The sequence below is a fragment of the Mytilus trossulus genome, chromosome 2 (assembly GCF_036588685.1).
Source record: "Mytilus trossulus isolate FHL-02 chromosome 2, PNRI_Mtr1.1.1.hap1, whole genome shotgun sequence".
Taxonomy (NCBI): Eukaryota; Metazoa; Mollusca; class Bivalvia; order Mytilida; family Mytilidae; genus Mytilus; species Mytilus trossulus.
In genome coordinates, this window is record NC_086374.1 from 83,407,441 (window position 1) to 83,414,100 (window position 6,660).

A 6,660-nucleotide genomic window follows, 5' to 3' on the forward strand; every position below is an offset into this window, starting at 1 on the left:
CGTTCAACTAAAGCTTTTAAAATTTTAATATGTTGTTACTGACAACTAAATGAAAGTTAAGTTCAATTATGGCGATTTTGACTTTTACCGTTCAGAATTTATAGTTCTTAAACGATTAAAAAATGGAGTTTCCAGTCGTTTCCGTGCATTTACCCATGAACTGTTCAACCAAAGTTTCCCAAATCTTAAAATGTTGTTAATGATGACAAAATGGAGGTCAAGTTTAATTATGACGATTTTGACTTTTACCGTTCAGGAGTTATGGTTCTTGAAAGATTGAAAAATGCAGTTTCCAGTCGTGTCCGTGCATTTACGCATGAACTGTTCTACCAAAGCTTCCCAAATCTTAATATATTGTTACTGATGACAAAATGGAGTATAGTTCAATAATGACGATTTTGACTTTTACCGTTCAGGAGTTATGGTTCTTGAAAGATTGAAAAATGGTGTTTCCAGTCGTGTCCGTGCATTTTCTCATGAACCATTCAACCAAAGCTTTTGAAATTTTTATATGTTGTTACTGATGACAAAATAGAGGTCAAGTTCAATAATGAGAATTTGACTTTTACCGTTCAGGAGTTATGGTTCTTGGAAGATCGTAAAATGGCGTTTCCATTCACGTTGTTGCATTTACTCATGAACCATTCAATCTAAGCTTTTCAAATTTTAATATGTTGATACTGACTACAAAATGGAGGTCAAATTTGATATTGACGATTTTCACTTTCACCATTCATCAGTAATGGTTCTTGTGATATTGCCTGGACACAAATAAATGTTAATAAATCCGGTTTGCTGTCATTGTGACAGCCTCTTGTTCATATTTAAAACTATACATTAATAAGATAGTGATATGACAGATCAACTACATAGACACGAAGCACCTCGACGAGAGACCTTACTGTACAGTAACTTGATATTCTATATTTATCGGTCGTCCCACTGTCTATATCACTCTGTTCAGCTCTTAATATTATTCCGTATCATGTCTTTGTGACTTCAATACGTTGACCCGGCCTTAATAACTTTGACCCGGACATATCAGCGACGTCATAATGTTTGAACCGACGTTAATAACTTTGACCCGTCAAGTCATCTTTTGTGTGTTGGTGAAACAAAGAAAACACTTGCACAAGGATAATAGATACGCTGAACGGTGCCCACTGGTCACCCTTTAAATAGTACTCTTCTATGTAGTGATATTGTAGTTCTAAAAATAGAAAACTAAAAATAGACAATTCTTCTTTCCATTTAGCAATATACCGTAGACCGGAAAATATAGATAAGAGTGGTATGTATGCATTTAATTTATTGTATCAAACATTTAATATGATGGCAACATACACTATGTTTATATAAAGCTGCAACTATTAATCTTTTTGAACTGAAAATTTGCAATTGTTTCTGGTTAAATGGCTACTTAGGTATGATTGAACAAATCATTTTTTGTTTCGTGATTACCTTACACACACATTTAATTGTGGTAATCTTAACCAGAAATGGGATTTGATAACCTCTGTTGGCCTCAATATGCTAGAATGGGATAACTTCTGGTCACCTTATTCATATTGGATTAGGTGACCTCTGGTCACCTTATGTAAATATTGGATTTGGTGACCTCTGGTCACCATATGTGAATATTGGATTTGGTTACCTATGGTCACCTTATGCAGATTTCAGATTTGGTTATCTCTGGTAATTAACATTTACATACAACTAGTTGATGTTTTTCATCTCATTTGAAGAAAGTTTGAGACAATCAAAGAAAGAGAGAAAAGAAGAAGAACAGGTTTGATATACAGTATGGGTTCAACAAATATAGAATATTATTACATTAAGTTTGATATATCTATATCTATATATTACTATCCTCATCAGATAGAAAATGTAGATAAGAGTGGTATGTATGCATTTAATTTATTGTATTAAACTTTTAATATGATGGAAACATACACAATGTTTATATAATGCTGCAACTATTATTCTTTTTGAACTTAATAATTGTAAATATTTCCTGTAAAATGGCCACTTAGGTTTGATTGAACAATTCATTTTTTGTTTATTGATTACCTTACAAAAATATTTAATTTAATTACATGTGGTCATATTAACCAGAAATGGAAATTGATAACCTCTAGTGGCCTTAGCATGCTAGTAACTTCTGGTCACCCTTATCATATATTGGATTTTTTGTGACCTCTGGTTACCTTATGTCAATATTGGATTTGGTAACCCCTGGTCACCTTATTCAAATATAAGATTTGATGACCTCTGGTCACCTTATGTTTATTTTTGATTTGGTTACCTCTGGTCACCTTATTCATATGTTAGATTTGGTTATCTCTGGTCACCTTATGTTTATATTGGATTTGGTTATCTCTGGTCATCTAATGTTTATATTGAATTTGGTTATCTGTGGTCACCTACTTGTTTATATTGGATTTGGTTACCTCTGGTCACCTTATGGTAATATTAGATTTGGTTACCTCTGGTCACCTTATGTAAATATTAGATTTGGTGACCTCTGGTCACCTTATGTTAATATTAGATTTGGTTACTTCTGGTCACTTTATGTTTATTTTGGATTTTGTTATCTTTTGTCACCTTATGTTGATATTGGATTTGGTTACCTCTGGTCACCTTATGTCTATATTAGATGTGGTTACCTCTGGGCACCTACTTGTTTATATTGGATTTGGTTACCTCTGGTCACCTTATGTCTATATGAGATTTGGTTACCTCTGGGCACCTTATGTTTATATTAGATTTGGTTACCTTTGGTCAACTTATGTTAATATTGGATTTGCTTATATCTGGTCACCTTATGTTACTATTAGATAAGGTGACCTCTGGTCACCTCTGGTCACCTTATGTTAATATTGGATTTGGTTACCTCTGGTCACCTTATGTTTATATTGGATTTGGTTACCTCTGGTCACCTTTTGTTAATATTAGATTTGGTTACCTCTGTTCAGCTTATGTTTATATTGAATTGGTTACCTCAGGTTACCTTATGTTTATATTAGATTTGGTTATTTCTGGTCACCTAATATTTATATTGGATTGGTTACCTCTGGTCATCTTATGTTTATATTAAATTTGGTTATTTCTGGTCACCTTATGTTTATATTGGATTTGGTTATCTCTTGTCACCTTATGTTAATATTGATTTTGGTTACCTCTGGTCACCTTATGTTTATATTGGATTTGGTTACCTCTGGTTACCTTATGCTTATATTAGATTTGTTTACCTCTGGTCACCTAATGTTATTATTGGATTTGGTTACGTCTGGTCACCTTATGTTAATGTTAGATTTGTTAACCTCTGGTCACCTTATGTTAATATTGGATTAGGTAACCTCTGGTCACCTTATGTTAATATTGGATGAAGGTTACCTCTGGTCACCTTATGTTAATATTGGATTAGGGTTACCTCTGGTCACCTTATGCAGATTTCAGAGTTGGTTATCTCTGGTAATTAACATTTACATACAACTAGTTGATGTTTTTATATCATTTGTAGAAAGTTTGAGACAATCAAAGAAAGAGAAAAAAAGAAGAAGAACAGGTTTAATATACATTTTGGGTTCAACAAGAATATATAACATTATTACATTAAGTTTGATATGCCTAAAAAACTTTACACAATGAACATTATCTTTCATGATCATCTGCAAACAAATCTTAGGAAAATCCTTGACCTTGCAAACATTGTCAAGATCATTGACAGTTGATAATTAAGTAAAATAATACTGATCCTCATAAGATACTTCCGGATAAATAAAATTGAATTTACTAATACATTTATCATATACTTATCTTCTTTTTTCAGAAGTCCTCAGAAAATGTAGATGAGAGCGGTATGCATGCATTTAATTTATGGTGACAAACCTTTAATATGATGGAAAAATGCACTATGCTTATATAATGCTGCAAATATAATTCTTTTTGAACTTAAATCTTGCAATCGTTTCTGGTAAAATGGCCACTTAGGCTTGATAAAACAAATCATTGTTTGTTTTTTGATTACCTTACATAAATATTTAATTTGATTACATCTAAATCAGAAATGGGATTTGTTAACCTGTGGTGGCCTTAACATGCCAGAATGGGGTAACTTCTGGTCACCAAATTCATATATTGGATTTGGTGACATCTGGTTACCTTATGTTATTAGATTTGGTGAACTTTGACCACATTATGTTAATATTGGATTTGGTTACCTCTGGTCATGTTATGCTGATTTAAGATTTGGTTACCTCTGGTCATAAAAACATAAGTCAGGTAATGTTTTTTTTTATCATTTGTAGGAAATGTAAGACAATCGAAGAGCAGGAAAAAAGAACAAGAACAGGTTTGATATACATTTCTGGTTCAGCAAGACTAAACTTTATTGTATATTAGTGAATACACTTGATTCTCAAAGAAAACAGTGTAAGTTGTTTAAAATACATAAATTGGTGATATCGTGTTTTTTTTAAAATCATTTATAGAGTAGTAGGTAAGGAATGGTGAATGGGTCGAAAGGAACAATCAAACTGAAATTTGGAGAACAAACTGACAAAGCTGGGCAAAAAAAAAAAAAAGATTGAAATTCAAATTGCAATCATTATAATTCAAAATAGAAAAATTAAACTGAGGAACATAAACCCCACCAAAAACCAGGGTGGTCTCATGTTACCTAGAATGGTTAGCAAATCCAGCTCATTATGCGGTGCCCATAATATTTTTCATGCTTGATTTTAGGATCCCTTGGTATATTACTGTATCATTAGAAATCATATGTCTACTGTGAATCATATACATGTCGCTTTGCCAATCTGTAAAACATTTTTTTAAGTTGTAAGAATATTCATAACGATGCTTAATATGTCTTATTACATGTATTGTTTTAGCTTGACTGCAAGAAAAGATCACAACTGTATTTCACTTCATTTTCAGGTGAAGTTGACTATCAAGTTAAACATGTTAAATACTTTAACCGAGACTCTTGTCGATAAAGAATCAACCAAAAAGGCTGTATGCCGAAAAATGAAAGTGATATCTGCCCCAAAAAAGGGTGACATTGAAAAAACTAAGTAAGTGTTTGAGGGGAATTCAATTGTTCAGATTTTACGAACATTGGATCTATAATGGCTACAAAGGCAATCGTCTTCTTGGCATCTTTATAACCATAAGCCAATTTATTGTAGGGTGAACAAAAGTAACCATTTTCAATATATGTGTAGGATGACCAGAGGTAACCAAAGCCAATTTCTGTGTGGGTGACCAGAGGTTACCATGTTTAAAATATATGTAGGGCGACCAGAGGTAACCATAGTCAATATCTGTTTAGGGTGACCAGAGGTAATCATATTCAATATCTTTGTAAGGTGACACGAGGTAGCCTTATTCAATATCTGTGTAAGGTGACCATAGATAACCTTATTCAATATCTGTGTAGGGTGACCAGAGGTAACCATATTCACAATTTTGGTAGGGTGGCCAGAGGACATCATAGTCAATATATGTGTAGGGTGACCAGAGGTAACAATATTCAATATCTTTGTAGGGTGACAAGAGCTAACCACATTCAACATCTTGGTAGTGGGACCAGAGATTACCAAATTAAACATCTAAGTAGGGTAAATAAAGGTACCTAAATTCAATATTTATTCATGGTGTCTAAAGCAATTATTTTTTATCTGTGTATGGTGATCCAAGCTAACCACATTCAAAAAAAGCCAATTGCTATATATATTTGTTGACAACGGCAACATAATTAAATATATGTGTACAGCGACCAGAAGTTACTAGATAAATATATTTATTATAAAAGTAGCGCAAAAAGTGTGAATCGAGATAACCGATGCTAAACAAATTCATTTTTTGTAAATTGTAATCAAGGGTAACATAAGCCAATTTATTGAAGGTTGACCAAAGGTAACCATTTTCAATATCTTTGAAGGATGACGAGAGGTAACCATAGCCAATATATGTGTGGGTAACAAGAGGTAACCATTTTCAAAATATGTGTATGGTGACCAGCGGTAACCATTGTCAATATATGTGTAGGGTGACCAGAGGTAACCACATTCAATATCTTTTTAGGAGACCAAAGATAAACATATGCAATATCTTTGTAAGGTGACCAGAGGTAACCTCATTCAATATCTGTGTAGGGTGACCAGAGGTAACCATATTCAAAATGTTGGTTGGGTGACCAGAGGTCACCATATTCAATATCTTTGTAGGGTGACCATAGTCAATATATGTAAAGGATGACCAGAGGTAATCACATTCGATATCTGTAATGGTTTACCAGAGGTTACCGTTTCCAATGTGTGTGAAGGTTGATCAGAGGTTACAACGTTCAATATATGAGTTGGGTGACCGAAGTTTACAAAATTAAATATAAGTAGGCTAAATATACGTAACCAAATTCAATATTGATGCACGGTGACTAGAGGTAACCAAATTTTATATTTGTGTATGAAAAGAGGTTATCACATTCAAAATATGTGAAGGGTGACCAGAGGTACTGTAACCCCATTCAATATATGTGTATGGTCACTTGAGGTATTTAAAATTCATATATGTATAAGGTGACCAAAGGTCACCAAATTTAATATTTTAGTAAAACATGTATAATTAATTATATAAAAACTCCACAGTCATCAG

The 6,660-nt window shown here is 33.0% G+C and overlaps 1 long non-coding RNA gene across 2 annotated transcripts; it reads left to right on the forward strand.

Annotated features, from left to right (window-relative positions):
* Positions 1 to 3,520: 3,520 nt before the first annotated feature.
* LOC134705457 (uncharacterized) lies at positions 3,521 to 5,649 on the forward strand. Of its 2 annotated transcripts, none has more exons than XR_010105571.1 (5): positions 3,521 to 3,568; positions 3,833 to 3,860; positions 4,311 to 4,354; positions 4,942 to 5,078; positions 5,193 to 5,452. It is a non-coding gene; the product is annotated as an uncharacterized LOC134705457 (long non-coding RNA). The 2 variants fall into 2 exon arrangements; XR_010105572.1 differs by lacking the exon at positions 5,193 to 5,452 and adding an exon at positions 5,552 to 5,649 and having other exon boundaries at positions 3,532 to 3,568.
* Positions 5,650 to 6,660: the final 1,011 nt, after the last annotated feature.